This window comes from Bos indicus x Bos taurus, chromosome 4 (assembly GCF_003369695.1).
Source record: "Bos indicus x Bos taurus breed Angus x Brahman F1 hybrid chromosome 4, Bos_hybrid_MaternalHap_v2.0, whole genome shotgun sequence".
NCBI lineage: Eukaryota > Metazoa > Chordata > Mammalia > Artiodactyla > Bovidae > Bos > Bos indicus x Bos taurus.
In genome coordinates this window covers 29,878,799-29,892,346 of record NC_040079.1, presented here as the reverse complement: position 1 = coordinate 29,892,346, position 13,548 = coordinate 29,878,799, and the positions used below count along the sequence as shown (strand labels likewise).

The following is a 13,548-nucleotide window of genomic DNA, read 5'->3' as shown; positions in this document are numbered from 1 at the left end:
GAGCCTGGTGGGCTACAGTCCATGGGGTCACAAAGAGTTGAGTACAACTGAATGACTAAACACACAACACACATGCTGGGCTCTGAGGGGCTTCCAAGGTAGCATTAGTGATAAAGAACCTGCCTACCGATGCAGGAAACATAGAGATATGGGTTAGATGCCTGGGTCAGGAAGCTCCCCTGGAGGAGGGCATGGAAACCACCTCAGTATTCTTGCCTGGAGAATCCCATGGACAGAGGAGCTTGGCAGGCTACCATCCATAGGGTTGCAAATAATCAAACATACCTGCAGTGGCTTAGTACGTATGCATGTACATTGGGCTCTGGAACAAGTATTGAAACCTACTGGGGCCCATGTAAGTTTTGAATCTGCTAGATGAGTAAGATAAGAATTTAGTGTTTGACAAGAGTAATATTGAAATGATGGAACCTGGCTAAGAAAGCAATGTTTTAATGTAATGTAAAATACCAGCTGTATGTATCAATTTCTGTTCCTAATTTCAATGAATATTAGGTTGTACTTCTATGTACATTCATCAGCAAGGAGTTTATGATTTTATTTTTGACAATTTAATAATCATAAGTGTCTCAGTTTTTAGATTTGCATAATCTTGTTTACTAGTAGAATATTCATCAAGTTCCACGTCCACTCCAAGACCAGCCGGCACCTCATTGTTCAAAGTTTAGAGATTTTATTGAAATTTGATAAGGTCCCTTTTACATTTTCTATGTTAAATGATAACTTTGATACTAGACAGTTATGTGTTTGGTAATTCCTTCCTCAATGAAATCCATCTACACTATAATAAACATTATTCAAAATGTTTTTTGCATGTGACTATCATCTTTAGTTTAAAGCACAAAGATAAGATGTTTTAAGTAATTGTATGGTTAACCTGCCACTCCCGTACTCTTGCCTGGAAAATCCCATGGACAGAGGAGCCTGGTAGGCTGCAGTCCATGGGGTCGATAAGAGTCGGACACGACTGAGCGACTTCACTTTCACTTTTCACTTCATGCATTGGAGAAGGAAATGGCAACCCACTCCAGTGTTCTTGCCTGGAGAATCCCAGGGACGGGGGAGCCTGGTGGGCTTCCGTCTATGGGGTCGCACAGAGTCGGACATGACTGAAGCAACTTAGCAGCAGCAGCAGCATGGTTAACCTGTGTTGGGGAAAAATACATTTTCCTCTGCTCTTCTAGATTCTTCTGGCTGGTCAAGAATTACGTTGCTGTGATTCAGATTAACAGGATAAAGTCAAACAAAAATTTGATCAAATGAATACATGGAAGAAGAATAAGAAGTGAAAGTTGCTCAGTCGTGTCCCACTCTTTGTGACCCAGGCCAGAATACTGGAGCGGGTAGCCATCACCTTCTCCAGCAAATCTTCCAGACCCAGGAATCAAACTAGGGTCTCCTGCATTGTAAGCAGATTCTTTACCAGCTGAGATACCAGGGAAGCCCTATACATGGGGAAACCTTGGAAAACTAACTCCCCCACATGGGCAAAGCCTTCACCTTAAATACCGTCTTTAGTTAAAGACAAGAGTATGTTGGGGGTAGTTGGGGAAAGAAAGGCAATTTTCATGGAGATTGAACAGCAAATGTTTGGTAAACAAATGTTTGCTGGACCATGCAGAGACCATGGGATGCAGAGATGAATTTTAACAGATTTTTATGGGTACATCCCTGTCTACACATCTAGGTAGGAGAAAGCTTACTGGGAAAAGCTCTTTACCTACATTCTCTAGGCAGTTAGGGAGAAGGTCAAATGTTCGTCCTGAGTCTTTTGGAGCTTAAAAATAGTCAGCTTAAATTGATCCTTAAGCCAAAGAAGTAAAATTTGAGGTGGTAAATTTTGCTGTCCTATGCTTGTCACATGGGAGGAGCCTAGATTGGTAAAAATACAAAAGCAAAAACAGTCATGCAGAAGTTTCTGTTTTCCAGAAGATCTCACAATATAACTTTGTTTTGAAAGTTCTGACTAGTATTATGTATGAGGTATAATTATGAGAAGGCAGGAGATACCATTATCATATTGTGCATATACCACTGGAATAAAAAAAATTATTAGAGTTGATTTAAATTTTAGTTATGTCAGGTATAATATAAAACTACTACTACTACTACTAAGTCGCTTCAGTTGTGTCCGACTCTGTGCGACTCCATAGACGGAAGCCGACCAGGCTCCCCCGTCCCTGGGATTCTTCAGGCAAGAACACTGGCGTGGGTTGCTATTTCCTTCTCCAATGCATCAAAGTGAAAAGTGAAAGTGAAGTCGCTCAGTTGTGTCCGACTCTAGCGACCCCATGGACTGCAGCCTGCCAGGCTCCTCCGTCCATGGGATTTTCCAGGCAAGAGTACTAGAGTGGGGTGCCATTGCCTTCTCCAATATAAAACTAAACACATTAATAAGTTAGGAATAATTAATGGGCTTCCCTGGTGGCTCAGAAGTAAAGCATCCGCCTGCAATGCAGGAGGTGCAGGGGACTCTGGTTTGATCCCTGGGTCAGGAAGATCCCCTGGAGTAGGAAATGGCAACCCCCACCCCCAGTATTCTTGCCTGAAAATTCCATGGACAGAGGAGCCTGGCAGGGTATGGTACATAGGTTCACAAAGAGTCAGACATGATTGAAGTGACTAAGCATGCAGTGAAAATAAATTTGTATACATGAGGACCATGGGATATGATCTGTCGGTTTTCCAGGCAAGAATACTGAAGTGGGTTGCCATTTCCTTCTCCAGTAAATTGTATATTAAATCTCAAATATTTTGCAGAAGCATATATTTCTGAGAAGATGAGCCAAAGACTTTGTAATGATGTTATCACAGAAATTGTATGATTAAAAAAGTCTGTATAACCACTAAGGTAATTGATATGAAAAAAATTTTTAACGTGTTTATACATCATCAGTTTCAACAACAGTCATAAAATAGGATTGTGTCATGTCAGATGACAGAGATGCTTATTGGTCATGCTGAAGATTATTATGAGGAAATGTAAAGAAAACTTCTAAGAAAGAACAAGGGCATTAAAAATGGAGAGACATACTGTCTTTCTTGATAGGGATATGAATATGTTAATTTGAGGGAAAATAAATTATCAGATTTAATGAAATTTTGATGATGATTTTTGAAGGAAAATTTGTAAAAGTGATGTTGAATTCATCTGGAAATACATAAACACAAGACCATTTTTTACTGTAGAATAATGAAGATATAAAAGTGATTGCAATATGTTCCAAATCCAGGATAATCAAAATTATGTGGTTATCATAAAACTTACAGAGTGATAAATAGAACTGTGTCAACAAAACGTCTTAAAGTACTGAATGCAATATTTTATTGAAAGGATGAGTTATCCAACAAATGGTGTAAGAATTAGGTAGTTGTATTCTTGACTCAAACCATCATAAAATAGCATTTAAATGGATTGAAAGTTTTCATGATATTGAGTGTCCTGTGTTCAGCTATTTCCTGTTAATACTATATAGTGTGAGGGATCACTTTCTTAGGAGTGAATAGGAGGTTATTAGGACATATATCATCTTTTATAATGCATCACCAATAAAACAATAAAAACACAAAGAGACTGAAAAGTATGCATTAATAATTGAGATAATTAGAATGGTAGAAAACTTTCTTATATATGGTTCATTCTTGGTCTTTGACCAAGCTAATTATCTCAGGCAACAATTGAGACTAAATATATTTTAATAATTTAAAAATAAATATTAGTAGAAACTATTAATAAGCTAGTTATCATTTTTCTCTAGTTCTTCCATTTATTTTCCCTCTAAGATAATAATGGGCTGATTCTTTAATTTCTTTGATGATGTTGAAGAAAGCACTCGGTAAAAACCTATTTTAAATTAAGACCAGAGGATAAACTATAATTCTATGAGGTTGTTATTAAAGTACAATTAATGCAATTATGTATTCTACTATTGCACAAAATTTAAAATTTTAATTTTACTTACTAATTGTTTATTTGTAATATTAGATTAGAGTCAAGTAAACAGCCAAATGAATTAATTCTTACTTCAGTTCCTAGAAGCCAATATTAATTGGACTGCTTTATTGGGATCTGCTAAAAATGTCATTACTGGGCATTACAAATATGCTACAATGTCTCTGTAAATAAGCAGAATAAAAATTCTCATTAATTAATATGCTAACTAGGCTTAATGAGTTACTATCTAAATTAAGACCAATATAATCACACGTAAGCCCAAATAATCAGTCAGCTGTTTTGGTTGTACATTCTATGCTTTTAACATACACATAAAAATATAATATATATATTCTGCAAATTACAAAAGCTTTTTTCTAACTAATCCATAACAGATAGATGCATACAAGTTTATGACTCAGCATGAGTCTTATATATGACAGAATGAAACTGATAATAAGTTCTTTACTTGCTTGTATGTGTATGAATATTGCTTTTCTAACAGCATATAAGGATATTTAAAAAGTGAAATTTGTTACAGAAAAAGAAGTGAGGCCAACAACCATTAATCAACAAGGAATAGGGAGTGGGATATGTACATTTGTTAACAAATACCCCTAGCAACAAATTTTTAATTTACAGAAAAAAAGTTAGTCTTACATTCTCATCATAAATTTTTAATGAGATACTATCAGAATTTCAGAATTGTTGAATATTTCAAACCTTCAACTTAAAGAATAAGACACAATACTTCTTTACTTTGAAGCTCACCTAATATTTTATATACTTCAGTCGGTATTATGTACTTGTACAGATTTTTATGATACAGTGCAAATATTATACAAAATTAAACTATTAGCTTCTTTTCTAATATTTTAGACCTTCCCCTCTCTATTTTCAGTCCTATGTTTGTAAATACCACCAAAAGAAGATTCATAAAAACAGAAATAAAATAAGGACAATTAAAATATAAGCTTAGTTAATTGTAAATCAGACTATACTTAATCATTATTAAAAAAAAAGAATAATCCCAGTGAGGTGTAGAACAAAACAGATGCAATCATCTGAAATTTTTCATATTCACAAAAATATTCAAGAGTTTGATGGATTTTCACATTTATACCATTGCAGTAAAAAAGACCATAAATAACAAAATAAGCATCCACATCTGTTCTTGCCATTCAACTGCATTGTCATAAAGGCAATGCATAAACCTACATGTCAGAACTGGTGATTAACACAGAAATTATTTCAAAGGATTATTGAAAGGCTAAAATTTTTAAATCTTTCATGTGAAGTAGTAGTTTGGAATATTCAAGAAATAATATATCATGTCTAGTTTCTTTTAAGAAAAAGAGTGAAAGAGACAGATAAAAGAGTTAAGCATATTCTTGACATGAAATTTATTTTGTATTTTATTTTGGAAGATATTTCTAAGAAGGTGTTTAATTGCTTATTCTTTGATATGGCAGACACTGCACCAATCAAGACAGAATCACAGGGGAACAACATGCATCCAGCTGGACTAGCCCTTACTTTGCTTTAGAATCTTAAAGTGGAATTAGCAGATCCTGGAGGTAATGGACCCTGTTACTGCTTCACTAAAATATATCCCAAATGGTCATTTTACCGTGACAAATTCAGCATGATCCAGCCATCCTTGTACTGTTCATCTCTGAGTCTACTTCCAGACTTTAGCCCAAATTCAGTCTAGGAGTTTGCTTAGATTTAAATTTAGTAGTTTGCACTGATTATAACATAGTATTTGTGAACACAGGGATATTTTTTCAGTGTTCTAACAGTTTTGTTACCTTTAAAAAAATGAAAGCAGTTCTGCTTTAAGAACCAGAAATTATTTCACTAGGGTCTGGACAATAAAAGTTTCAAATATAGCATACGTATTCAACAACTTAGTTATCAAACAAACAGGATTAAAAAAGAGATCCTTATTCAGAGGACTAAGGCCTAGCTCCTGTTAAATATTCTTGAAGGTGAGAGAAAGTTTCCTAACTTCACTTCAGATTGTCATCACCACCAGATATTCAACAGAGTCCTGTGAAACTATATACTGAATAGAAAGCAAAAATATCACAACAAAACATTCCATCAAAGGCACAGTGTGCAGCAGTGTGTTCAGTTGTGTCTGACTCCTTGTGGCCCTGTGAACTGCAGCCGTCCAGGCTCTTCTGTCTATGGGATTTCCCAGCCACAAATACTGGAGTGGGTTGCCATTTCCTCTTCTGGGGGATCTTCCCAACCCAGGGATCGAACTCTCCTGCACTGGCAGGCTGATTCTTTACCACTAGTGCCACCTGGGAAGCCCATGAAAGGCACAATATATTTGTCAAAATTCTAGATAAATATCTTATTTCTCTGGAAGTACAGGCTAATCCACTACTACTGTGACACATTTGTTCAGTCACTTTTCTGGTAAGAAGTTGACTTAGTGACTGTTTACTGTTTCATTCTGCACTGATACATCCTCCTTTCCTCCTCTCCTTTTCATTTGTGTGTGTATAATACAGTAGAGCATAATTTCGGTTTACTAGGAAGTACAATGAGCTTCCCAGGGGAAGGTAATATATTACTTTGACAAACATATAAATAAGTGATGTAATTATTTGTCATGAGCTGGTGAACTCACCAGTTGAGTGTTAGAAACAATTTGAATAGCATAAAATTTTTGAATACAGTTCTTGTATTCATGATTGCAGCTAAATAAATTAATGGATTCTGAGTTTGGCATGTTACCGGAAACTTAAATTGGGGTAGAATTACCTAGTTAAACTTAATCATTATGTCAGTATTTTTATGACTAATGACAATTCAGATTCTGAAACTTAGCATACTTTCAGAGAAGTTGCAATGGCTCATCAATCTCTGTTGTGAAGTATTAATTAGTGATTCGTAGCCATGATGTATTGCCTCTTGTGAAGAACTGAGGAGTCAGGGGGAGAGTGTGTAGAATAATTTATTCTCTTTAAAAAATCAAGTAAAGAAAGAATCAATATGGGCAGAATCTAAAATTAGTATTAGAAAAATAAACCAGTTTTTCTTTTTACATTTTATGGAGTGCCTTAAATTTAACAAATGTTAAAAATGAAGCGTCAGTTTACCAAAGTAAGTACCTAACCTCATATCAGAGTAGTTTAAAGTGACTGAAACCTGAGAAATATTCATCCCTGATGGAGATCTTGTGAATAAATGCAACTTTTTTTTTTTTAAGATATGTATGGGCCCAACCTCGTCCAGGTCATAGCCACTGATCAAACATATTACAGTTAATAAAATAATGTTTCTTTTCGGAGACATTATATTTAAAGGTAAAGTGTTCTGTGAACTTTGCTTATTCACTCCAGGTTTTTCAAAATTCAATATTAATTGAGATATTGTCTTTGGTGACAAAGACAAGAATGACTAAATTTCAGCTCCAATGTCATCTGCTCTAGAAATTATTTTTTGATGTTTCAGTCATGTTCTAATATACCTATCATACAAATTAATAGTTGACTATAATTGTGTATTTTTTTGTTAGCTTTTTATTTTTTTTTAATTTTACTGAAATATAGTTATTTTTAAATTGTTAATATTTTCCTTGGGACAGGGTGGTTTTTTACATCTTTGAATTTCTAGGACATGGCACAGGGCAGTCTAGTAAAACTTATTTGAATGAATTAAAGCCTGATAGAAGAAAATCACAATAAAATATGTCATTGTTAGATAGAGCCTTGTGCAAAATGCTATAGGAGCTCAGGAAGGAAGGTTGCAGCCTCGGTGGGACTGGGGTGGGGTTGGGGTGGAGAAACATCATAAAGAAGGTTGAAGTTCTGGTTTAGTAAGTGGAGTTCTCTTGTGCAGGAGAAGAGGGGAGGAAGGCAAATGTAGAGAAGCATTTTATAAGCATGAATTAGTTGTGTGTGGCTGAGGATTGAGCGTGAGGAGAGTGAAAGAAAGGGAAGATAGTTCTGGATAAGTTGCCTAGGAACAAATAGTTAAAGGGTTTTTGTATACCTTGATAAAAAGTTTAGGCTTTATTAAAAAAAAAAGTTGAAGGATAATTGTTGAAGAGATTTAAGGAACAGTTGGTATTATCATACTATTAAGGAATACTGATTTGCTGGAGTATTTAGGACAGAAAATATTAATTCCTTAGAAGGTTGTTTCAAGTCTCAGTCAAGAAATTTGGACAGTTTGAACTTCAGAGAGCCTACAGGACCAGAGACAGCATATTCATGAAGTTGGTTAAGAGATTAACTGAGTGGCTATGACTAACCAATTTCAAGTTATGTTTAAATTTGTTTAATTTTTGACCATAGGATCATAGAGAAGATCAGGCATTCGAGATGAAATGTAAGGGAAAAGTTTGTAAAATAGTTGATGCCGATGAAATACTTAAATAAAGGAATACTTTGTATATTCATCTTTTCTTCTGACATGGAGAGAAGGTTGATACAAGAGTATCATAAATTGTAGAGTTTCTTTTCCTTTGCTAAGAAGGCAACATATCACAAAGATAATGTGTGATTATTTTGCATTGGATCAAGTTTTATTATTTTAAATCAGATCTCTCTTTGAATAAAATGTAATTATTTTGATCATTACACATTTCTGGGCCATTATGGACTTCTTGTACATTTTCAAAATACTATAAACACCAGGACTAAGCTCCTGGGGGCAGTTTTCTCAACATTTGAGGGATACCTTTAACTTAAATTATTTTGGCTATTAGTTTAGTTCTCTCAAAATAATCGCCTTGAGATGTAATTATATAGAAATGAGCCTGGCTGTAGTGGCATACAGAGATAGAACAATATGTAGGAAAATAACAAATGTTAAACAATGCATAATAAACAGTTAAATGTGAATAAATAGACAGGACAAGGTATTGAGTCAATCTACTTGTCATAGTCTGCAAACAAAAATTTACCAAACAGTTTAAAATTTAAGGAATGAAAATCCCCTTCCCACACCAAACACACCCATACACACACACACACACCAATGACTCTCATACTCTTACAGTCTTACAGAGGAGGAGAGGTTACCTAGGTCCTAGTGGGGTGGGTTGACTGAAGGGCACTGCAGGCAAAGAGAGAACAAAATGAGTAATCTCTTTGAGATTAGTGTAGCATTGCACAATTGAGTAGCTGCAAGTAAATTTTAAGTTGTGAAAGAGAGTGAGAGGCTAAGTTATAAGTTACAAGGGGACTTGCTACAATATTAAGGAATTTGGTGCACAGTGAAATAGGCATCAGGAAAATAGACAATCATTATAGGATTTTCATCAGGGATCATATTTAAGCATCCAAGGGATGTGTTGAACCATATTCTTCAGTGGCTATTTCTAGACATAGAAAGGCTTGCTAGGAACCTAAATCCAGAGATGATGCTGAATCTGAACTAAGTGATACTAACAATGGATAAAGTTGGATTGTTTCCAAAGTTTGGTTGGCTGTTGGAGATGAGGAAAACGATGCTTTACTTGATTCAGCTCTGTGTTAGTGGTACTCTTAAAAGTTTCTTACTTACCTTTAAATTTTCAGTGTAAGCTGTTAGGTGATATTTCTGGAATAGAAATTGGTGTTTATCTGTAAATCAAAATACATGACCTGATCAGTGATTTATTTACTGTAGATGCCAATGTAGTAGTGGTATTGTTGTTTAGTGTTGTGAAGTGGTTCAGTTCTCACTATTTAGTGACCCTAAAGGAATTCACTGGTATATAAGTGAAAATAAAATAAATCTGAAGGAATTCACCTAGATTTATTTTATTTTCACTTATATACAAGTTGTTTTACAAGAGCTCTTAAATCTTTAATAATAATAAATCTTTAATAATAATTTTGATGAAATACTTATCCTATCTTAAATAGGATAAATAAAACCTATTCCAGAATTTCAAAGTAAAAGTGTTTACTTTCATAGATAGTGAAAGTCGAAAACATGAAGCCTATGCTGAAGCTGTCTGAAAATAATTATTTTGGAGTTTTCAAAATCAAAAGAATTGCTTGAACTCAACTCACCTCACACATAAATATATTTTAAATTTTTGCCAAAATATTGATATCTCCAAATTATAAATAATTACTTGGGGGTGTTAACAGATGTTTAATTTGTTTCATTCATAGACTATCTAGAATTCCAAGTATTGTTATATTGGAACATATGCAAAGTAAATGTCAAGATGAGGTGGATAATTTTTTTTAGGAATTCATATATTCCTGCATCCTTATTTGTCTGTCATCCCCAGTTTTGTCCAAAAACAAAGAGGGAAAATAAATGTGATGGCTCAAAAGTAGCAAAATATCATGTTATTATTAGCTGGGGCTAAAACAAACTAGTTTGGGCCACTTGGAGTCCTTCTGTTTTTCTAACTAATGACATAAGCAATGACAAGTTGATGTTGGCCGATGGCAGGAGATCTCAGCTCGTCACCCTTTCTGCACAGCCTTTTGAGTGTCCTCATGACATGGCAGCTGGCTTCCCCAGGATGAGTGATCCAGGAAAGCAAATGCAACAGGAACTTTTATACTATGGAATCTGACCTTACACACTTGTTTACATATAAAATAGTTATTCTTTACTCATCTATCCTAACCTGTAAAGTGTTACATCAGTGTTTCTCAAGATATTTCTTAAAACAGATGAGTTCTCAACACAAGGTTAACAAACCTGAAGCTCCACTTCAGAACTGCTGCTGCTGCTGCTAAGTTGCTTCAGTCGTATCTGACTCTGTGTGACCCCATAGACGGCAGCCCACCAGGCCCCGCCATCCCTGGGATTCTCCAGGCAAGAACACTGGAGTGGGTTGCCACTTCCTTCTCCATCAGAACTACAAACCCATAAATAGAAAATGGTTTCACCAGAAATACGTTATGAAAAATTCTTTCCAAAGTAATACTATAGGAAGTTACAAAGTTGACCAAAATAAGACACAGGTTTCTTTTTTTATTATTATTATTATTTTTAAATTTTTTATTGGAGTATAGTTGACTTACAATGTTGTGTAGTTTCACGTATACAGCAAAGACAATCAGTTATACATATATCCACTCTTTTTTTAGATTCTTTTCCTATATAGACCATTACATAGCACTGAGTGGAGTTCCCCATGCTATACAGTAGGTCCAGACACACTTTTTTTTTTTTAATGGGTCTCAAACTCTGTGACAGATTTTTGGTCAAGTTGCTTCCATTAAAAAGTATTAATTTTAAAATTAATTTAATTAATTTTAAAAATTAATTAATTACTTAAAGCTGCCACACACAAAGCATATGGTCCACAAAACATTCTCCTTTCCTTCTGAAGGTTTTATGATGTATTGTTATCATTAACCAGTCTTTTACTATTAAACTTCAATGGCCAGTTGAGACAAACAGTTCTGAGACCATTCTTCCACCACTGATTAAGACCGGAGCAGCAGGTATTGGGAGTAATATTCATTTAGCCTTCTGAGCTTTCTGGGTGGACTTGGTGACCTTGCCAGCTCCAGCTGCCTTCTTGTCCACTGCTTGGATGACACCCACGGCAATTGTCGGTCTCATGTCACACACAGCAAAATGGCCCAGGGGAGGATAGTCAGAAAACTTCTCAAAACGCATGGGCTGGCCAGGAACCATATCAACAATGGTGGCATCACCAAATTTCAAGAGTTTGGGGCCATCTTCTAGCTTTTCCCCAGAACAATGATCAATCTCCTCCTGCAACTCAGCAAACTTGCAAGCAATGTGAACTGTGTGACAATCTAGTGCAGGGGCCTATCCAGCACTGATTTGGCGTGGATGGTTCAAAATGATCACCTGAGCTGTGAAGCCAGCTGCTTCCATTGGTGGGTCACTTTTGCTGTCGCCAGCCACAATATTATGACAAACATCTCTGACAGACACGTTCTTGACGTGGAAGCCCACACTCCCCAGGAAGACCTTCACTCAATGCTTCATGGTGCATTTCAACAGACTTCAGTTGTTACACTGACCGGAGCAAAGGTGACTACCAGGCCAGGTATGAGAACACCAGTCTCCACTCAACCCATAGGGGCAGCACCAATGCCACCGATTGTATAGACATCTTGGAGGGGCAAATACAAGGGCTGGTCACTTGGGCAAGCTGGTGGCAGGATGCAATCCAGAGCTTCAAGCAGGGTGGTTCCACTGACATTGACATCCATGTGGGTGACTTTCCATCTCCTGAACCATGGCATGTTAGCACTTGGCTCCAGCATGTTGTCACCATTCCAGCCAGAAATTGGCAGAAATGCTGCTGTCTCAGGATTGTAGCCAATTTTCTTAATATAGGTGCTGACTTCCTTAACAATTTTCTCCTATGTCTTCTGGCTATAGCATGGCTTGGTGGAATCCACTTTGTTAACTCCAACAATTAGTTGTTTCACATCCAGAATGAAAGCCAGAAGGACATGCTCACAGGTCTTCCCTTTTGTGGAAATACCAGCTTCAAATTCACCAACACCAGCAGCAACAATCAGGACAGCACATCCAGCCTGGGATGTGCCTGTAATCATGTATTTGATGAAGCCCCTGTGTCCTGGGACATCAATGATGGCCACATAGTGTTTGCTGGTTCTCGAATTTCCACAGGGAGATATCAGTGGTGATACCACACTCACGTTCAGCTTTCAGTTTGTCCAAGACCCAGGCATACATGAAGGAGCCCTTTCACATCTCAGCAGCCTCCTTCTCGAACTTTTAATTGTTTTCTTGTCAATCCCACCACATTTGTAGATCAGATGGCCAGTCATGGTAGACTTCCCTGAATCTACGTATCTAGTGACAACAATGATGATGTGGGTCTCTTCCTTTCCCATGTTTGCTTAGGTTTAATGGCGGTTTTCATGACACCTGTGTCCTGGCAGCAAACCTGTTGCAAAAAAGTTATTTATTCTTTATTAAAGATGAGAACTTAAATAATTCCTTTGACTACTTTCAATTTCCACTTTCGATTCATACCACCAATGAATGACATTTACAGTTTAATATCATCTTAACTTTTTGTTACCTCTAAACTTTCAGAAAAATATGCTATAGTCCTGTGTTTTTCCTTTGTATTATTGTTTTCTTGATTTCCATCTGAGTAACAGCAGTCTTCTATAATACTTCTAATTACAAGTGTGTAATTCGGTATCTTATACTATGTAGACCTTTACCTTTTAAAGTTTGATGTCATTTTACTTATCTGAAAATCAGACATCAATATATTTATTCTCTGTCCTTGCTGTGCTGTGCTGAGTCCCTTCAGTCATGTCCGACTCTGTACGACCCTATGAACTACAGCCTGCCAGGCTCCTCTGTCCATGGGATTCTCCATTGGAGGGAGATGGGAGGGAGATTCAAGAGGGAAGGTATATATATACATATATATACCTATATATATATGTGTGTGTATATATATATATATATATATATATATATATACACACCTACAGCTGATTCATGTTAAGGTTTGACAGAAAACAACAAAATTCTGATAAGCAATTATCCTTCAATTAAACAATAAATAAATTAGAAAAAAATAATACTGGAGTAGATTGCCATTCCTTTCTCCAGGGGCCTTCCCTGATCCAGAAATAAAACTGGTTTGT

The 13,548-nt window shown here is 36.1% G+C and overlaps 1 pseudogene; it reads right to left on the bottom strand.

Moving 5' to 3' along the window:
• Positions 1–11,387: 11,387 nt before the first annotated feature.
• On the bottom strand, positions 11,388–12,774 carry LOC113891861 (annotated as a pseudogene).
• Between the last annotated feature and the right edge of the window lie 774 nt (positions 12,775–13,548).